The sequence below is a fragment of the Theobroma umbraticum genome, unplaced genomic scaffold (assembly GCF_002168275.2).
Source record: "Theobroma umbraticum cultivar Fairchild unplaced genomic scaffold, ASM216827v3 scaffold_67.0, whole genome shotgun sequence".
NCBI classification, from domain to species: Eukaryota; Viridiplantae; Streptophyta; class Magnoliopsida; order Malvales; family Malvaceae; genus Theobroma; species Theobroma umbraticum.
The window spans coordinates 1,590,501-1,597,490 of record NW_018397262.1 but is presented as its reverse complement, the minus strand read 5'-3'; the positions used below and the strand labels follow the sequence as shown (position 1 = coordinate 1,597,490).

Genomic DNA, 6,990 nt, shown 5'->3' with positions numbered 1-6,990 from the left:
ATAAGACTAAGAGAACCCGCATCAAAATCAAAAGACGTACCAAATGCCATATATGCAACCATCGAGTCATGAAAAGAAAAAATGTTTTATTAATATAAAATTAATTACAAAGGAACCAAGATACACCATCGTTGGGCAATAGAGGCAGCCTTGGATGATTCGCTATAAACATACCTTTACTAGTGAGGCAACCCAACAATACTCCGACTGCTCACCCCCTATAAAGAGTTTATGAGATTTTACAAGTATTCTATTAGTAGTCATTGCAATGCTTGAAATGAGGACATTCATTTCCTAAAAGATCTTTCTCGTCAAAGACTTAACAAGTATTTGTGGAGGTATCACCACGAGCCATTACATTGTTTGAAAAAGGGACATTTCCCTTACAAGTATAAAATACTCAATCTCATAAACAACTCTACCCTATTATACTTTGATGCATAGTTGACTCATGGCGTCCTCACCTACTCAATTTGTTAATGTCTTTGTTGACTCGTTCACTAAAAACTCTTCAATCTTCTACCAGAAGGTGCAGAGGTCGGTTTCCTTCTTTTAGGTGATCTCATTTGGCCTAAACCTTCCCATTTCACCAGGTACTCCTATGTCGGTTATATGTTGATGGTCATCATCCTCCCTACTAAAATCTCCCTCACTCTGTACTGTGATGGTGGCTTAGTGCTGATGGCAGCTCTTGTGGCTCAACATTTGTTTAAATCTGATGGATCTGTATGGAATGACTTCAGATTGCGGATGTGAAACATGGGGTGTACCTTCATCCACTTAGGTGGATCAATCCTGTATGAAGTCCTTTCCACCTTGACTACCATTAGTACTGGACCTTCATACTTTGTACCAGTCTTCGATTTTTCTTTCTTAGCAATCGAAGTTGTTTGAGTACCAACTTCACTAGCACTAGGTCTCCCATCTTAAAGTGTTACTCCTTTTGACCTTTATCCGCCCACTCCTTCATCCAATTGGAGGCTTTCTCTAAATAAGCTCTAGCGATTTCAGTGTTTTGCCTTACTCCTTAGCAAAGTTAAATGCCTGTGGACTCTTCCCAGTATACGATTCCACTAAGGTATGAGAAAGTCTAGGTTGTTGTCTAGTGACGACCTCGAAAGGGGTTTTATTTGTTGTTGAGCTCTTTTGTGAGTTAAAACATAGTTAAGCCACATCCACTAGGTTGGGCCAATTCTTTTGGTTCGCTTGTACAAAGTGTCGTAGGTATTTTTCCAACAATTGATTAAAACGTTTTGTCTAATTATTTGTTTGAGGGTGATAATTGAAAGATACATTGAGTTTTAACCCTAATAGCTTGGACAACTCTTTCTAAAAAAAGTCAGTAAACCTTGCATCTCTATCGCTGATAATGCTCTTTGAAACATCCCAGTATTTTACCATATGTTTAAAAACCGTGCTAGTCGTTTCCTTTACAGAGCTAAACTTATGTACTGAAATGAACGTCATGTACTTGGAAACTGGCTCCATCACTGCCAAGATTGTTATCATATCCACCCACTTTAGGAAGTCCTACAATAAAGTCTAAAAAAATACTTTCTCAGGGTTTGATTGACACTGGTAGAGGTTCGAGCATTCTCATCAGTTTCTATCTATCTACTTTGTCCTGTTGGCAATGAGGCATGTCTTCGCATAATCCATCACATCTTGTCACATATAAGGCTAATAGTAACCTTGTTTCCGTAGTGCAACAGTGCATTGCCAACCTGGATGTCCTGCCCAAAAAATGTCGTGACATTCCCGCATTAATTTCTACCAAAACTCTCTCGCTCTTAGAACAAATATGTGGGGTCTTTTCGTTAACAGGAGTCCATTTTCCACTTAAAAGTATTTCGACTTTTTGCTTTCCACCAACTTCCTAATAGCCATTGCTTGGGGGTCTTGATGCAAATTTTCCTCAATTAAATTATGGATATTTGTGGTCACTTTACTAGTTGTCATTGGCATGATCACCTTTAGAGCTGCAAATTCAACCTTCCTACTAAGGGCTTCTGCTATATGGTTTGCTTTTCCAACTTTATGCTTAAATGAGAAATCAAACTCGGCTACCAACAATTGCCATCTCGCCTGCTTAGCTGTAAGTTTTAATTGTGTGAAAAAGTGGCTTACGATTGTATTTCAATATTACTACGCCATCCCTAAAGAGTCTCCACAAGTAATGTATATCACTAGGCTTATCCTTAAAGCCATTCAAAGTTATTCTCCATAGGCAAACTTTAGTCATGGGAATTTTATATCAAATTCAAATTGAATTTATCTAAGCTCTATGCCATATCACTCACAAATTCAAATCACAATCATAGAGTGGCCTTTCTTGGACATCATCAAATCACACATGGTGGCCAGTCAGCGAAGTCAAATCATGCTCAGGGTTAAGTCGTTGATAGAGAATCAAATCACATGCGTGCTGAGGCAATAGGCGGAGAATCATAATCATCATTTGAAGTAATCTCCAAACGGATGGCATTGCTGTGAGTAGTTTAGATGGGTGTCATTAAATACATAACTATCATTGAGAGTAATCTCAACGAATGGCATCAAAGCACTACAAGTGGAAATCACAAGCAAGACTAATACCATCATCCTAGTATACCACCACCTTTGCAAGCATACATAGTCTTAAGGTGTAGGACTTCACTTTACCTCAATTCATATCAACATCTAAGATTCTCAGCACCGGATGAAACATAAACCGACAATGAGGCCATCATGCCATAGATATCTCATAGTCCACAATCCACACCATGGATTATTTTTATGGACTCTAAGCGTCTCTTGCTCTATATCTCATCTAAAAGTCCTTAACTCTTCAAGGTATTGAATATTTCTAACCTTTCATGGGGTTTAATATCTAGAATGAATTACTCCTAGACATCCATCACATCCACTAGACCTCTTAGTTTAAGCTCAAACAATATAGGCCACTATATGGCTTACACTAAGTCACATAAAACATAGCATGCATATTCACATATATATTTGTTTGCTAGCCTAGGAAAGTTTATCTAGGCATTTATATTCATACAGACTATTCTAGTACCATGGTAGCACATTAACAATGCGATAAGCATTACATGCTTTGCAAACAAAACCCACTCACAGTAATAGTCGAAGGCGCGCTCCACGGTCAAGCTCCAATTCCTAGCCTCTAACTGTTGTTTAGCTCACCAACAAGTTAGGTAGCTCCAATTTCCCTTTAAACACGCCAAAGCATCCAAATAATATTTATTTCCTAACTTTAGAAAATATTCAACTTTTCAAAAATAACCCAATTCAATATATGAGCTTAATGAGCTAAATTCTTACCTTAGTGGCTAGGTTTCCCAAATCTCAGCTTTAAATCCCTAACAAACTCAAGGGAGAAAATTTTACCAGGGCTAGACCAAATCGATGTTAAGTTATTAATCGATTAAATTAAAAATCAATTGGTAAAACACTTAATTTTACCTATAGAAGCGTTTCCTAAGCTCCAATTTGCTCCAAATAGCTCTAAATATTAGTTTGGGAGGTTAGGGTTTCAAGGGTTTGAGAGAGAGGGTTTGTTTTTTGTTTTTAAAATGAATTGACAGCCTTCAACCCCTTTTATTTTGTGTTTTTGAGGCGAACTAAAGATAGATAGGAGGCATCTATCGATAAACTCTTCTAAAAATTTTGGGTGTTGACTTTCGTCTATCCATAAATTCCTTGAATCTATCAATAGATTTTTCCCTAGCCCCTTTTTATTTTTTTCTGTTTGGCCATTTATCGATAAATTTCGCAAATCTATCGATAAATGCTTCTCACTTTGGTTTCCTTTAATTTCATACAGCTATTGATAAATTTCTCAAATTTATTGATAAATTCTATCAAGATCACTTCATTTGGTTCCCGGGTGGACATCTATCGATAGTCAAGGTGAATCTATCGATAGAGGTTCATCCAAATTGCCTTCTCAGGCCTTCTATCTTGGATCTATCAATAGATGTAGAACATCTATCAGTAAATCATACCCAATTTCTAGATTTTTCACTTCTTTAAGTCTCCAATTCGTCCCCAAGGCCTCCAATTCGCTTTCCTTCAGTCAAAACACTTCAAATCATTCATATTACTCAAAATCCTTCATACGTATACTTAATTATATGATGAAATCTTGATCAAAATATCACACTTCAAGATTTACCAAATATATTCATAAAAATTGGCCTAGATGTCATTAGGCATGCTTCCGTATACTCAACGCGTTTAATCTATCATTGAAAGTCTTCAAGACACACTATATTTCATAAATCATTCCCAGGTAACTTATTTTACACAAAAATTTGAGGGTGTTACATTAATGCTTCCACACTTTGAAATATTTCTACTTAATGATTCATCAGCATCACTTTATACGTACATATGCAAAACTTTATGCATATATGTGCAAAACTTTTGTGTCTTCGCCATTTAAAAAATATACTTAGTGACCATGATTTTTGCATTTTACCTTTCTGTTATCTTTATTTTCTTCTTTCAAAGTGTCTTATTTATTCCAATATTTAGGTCTCTTGATGACATTTAACTATATAATTTCTAATTTTTTCATATAAATTATGTCTGCTTGCAAAAAAAAAAAAAATACAATACTAACAATAAACTCTTTTGTTGGAATATGGGTGTTCTCCAAATCAACACGCTAATAAATCCATAGCCCAACTGTAGACTTTTTGCTCACAATTGGTTCATGAACATGCCATTGAAATTCAATTGCCAGTTGTATAACAAAGTACTTTTTCCTTTTTGTATCAAGGCACCAGCCTCTGCGTTTAATCATAACTTTTGTATATAACTACAATGCTGGCAATACATTGGTAAAATTACTTAAATTTGACACATTTTTTTGTAATAGAAGGCACCCTATGGCTACAAAATTAGTTTCAGAGCGTTTGTAGCAACAACACTCTATGATACCAACAACAATACACAATAGTCCACATGCTCCTCTAAATTTCTTTCCATACCTTCTTCAACCCAAATCTATATAATAATCAATATAACAACTGATTTCCTAAAAGTATTGATTTTACCCTAACACAGCACACGTGCAATCTAGTGTAAATATAAGAAAATGGTTTATGCAATCATATGGATTTTTTGCTAATAATCCATTTTAATTAAGCTAGTCATGTTAACAGTACAAATACCACCTAATACAATTAACATGCTTAAACATAATTAATTGACTCAATTATAAATATGTTAATAATTTGATAGGTCTAAAGAAAATTAGATGTGTTAGAATTATTTAGGTTAATCCAATAAAATCGTTAACTAATTAAACTTCTCAAAACCAAATCATATAAAAGTAAAGTGAGTCAACTCAAGTCTAACATGAAGTTTAAAGTTTATTGTGTCACAGTCAAGTTAATATTGACAATTACAGATTTATACAAAATTCAAATTCGAACAAAAATAGGATCTATCAAGGGGATTAAAGCACAATAAAATTAAGATATATAAATATAATATCATCTACTTATTATTAATATCCAGTTATATAAATTAGTTTAAATTTTATTTCTTTAGGAATTGTTAATTATGTTTTATATTTAATGTTGTTATAATAATATGCAAAACAAAAATAATAAACATGGAAAGAAAGATATGAAGTACAAATATGCAGCATCGAAGTGGTTAATAGTGTATGTTTCCCCTACAAAACAAGATTTGCGTATCCATTTTCGCTTCCCCCTTCGTGTTGATGGTCAACTCATATATAGACAGAATTTTTTTTTTTGACAGTATATATACAAAATTTTTGGTGTTATAATCAAAACGATATGATTGTAGGACAATTATAGACTAAATCTTAATCTGCCCTGTGTTATTGACAACTTTTGTTATCAACACAAATTAGATATGAAAATTTTTATATTTGGAATAAAAATTAATTAAACAAAACAATTTTAATGTTTTAATTAAATTTATATAATTATTGTATGGATATGATTATATAAATTAAATCCAAATTCGCTTAATTATATATCGTGTTGCTAATTATTGTATGAATGCAATTATACAAATTAAATCCGAATCCACTTAACTACATGCTGCGTTGCTTTATGAATTATTCAACAAATTGTCAACCTAGCCCATCTTGAATTGGCAATGAATCTCGTTCAAATTTACATACCAAAACAGAGTAACGACGGTGGATACAGGAGTAAACATGCCAAAATCGGACACTATTGATTGAAAGCATCCACAAATTTGGGTACGCATCTTTTCATCGTAACCAATCAAATAGAGTTTGAAAAAGATATAAATATATAATAGAAATGGTAAGTGAGCTTGAAATTGAGGCCAACCAAGGGCTGTGAATACCATCTAAGTTTTGACTATGATAGTTACTTCTATATTAAGCCACTATTTCACTAGGGAATAAATTCAATAAAAAAGGAAAAACAAAGAAGGCAACTGGAGGTGAAATAAGCTTTTTTGAACTTGGGAGACTATCAATGCAGGTGCAATGAATAATTAACTAATATTTGGAATTATAGATATTTAGTAATCCTCCTGGATATCCTTCTATATATTGCTTTCAAAAGGGTATCCCCATTTCATGGCATGACCCTTGAGGCCTTTCTTGCATTTATGCATATAAAGAGAGTAGAATGGTGATTGAAGAATCGGGTATCTGAGGGAAAAAGAAAGAAGAAAAACGAGAGAAGTGCTGTTTTTCTCTCTGTTTTCTTGTTTTAGTCCTTGAATTCATCACTAGGAAGAGTGAGCACTCTAAGCAAAAATCAGATATGGGTAAAGGAAGAGCTCCATGTTGTGATAAGAACCAAGTGAAGAGAGGTCCATGGAGTCCTGCAGAGGACTTGAGGCTTATCAGTTTTATTCAGAAACATGGACATGAGAACTGGAGGGCTCTCCCTAAACAAGCTGGTCGGTCTCTTTTGCTCTTCTTCTCCCTCTCTCTCTCTCTCTCTCTCTCTCTCTCTCTCTCTC

The 6,990-nt window shown here is 34.4% G+C and overlaps 1 pseudogene across 1 annotated transcript in view; it reads left to right on the top strand.

Moving 5' to 3' along the window:
- Nucleotides 1–6,547: 6,547 nt before the first annotated feature.
- LOC110419600 (transcription factor MYB63 pseudogene) overlaps nucleotides 6,548–6,990 on the top strand; it is a 3,243-nt pseudogene continuing 2,800 nt past the window's right edge. Inside the window, exon 1 of the transcript XR_016351413.1 lies at nucleotides 6,548–6,983. The product of XR_016351413.1 is annotated as a transcription factor MYB63 pseudogene (transcript). The remainder of the gene's footprint in view (nucleotides 6,984–6,990) is intronic.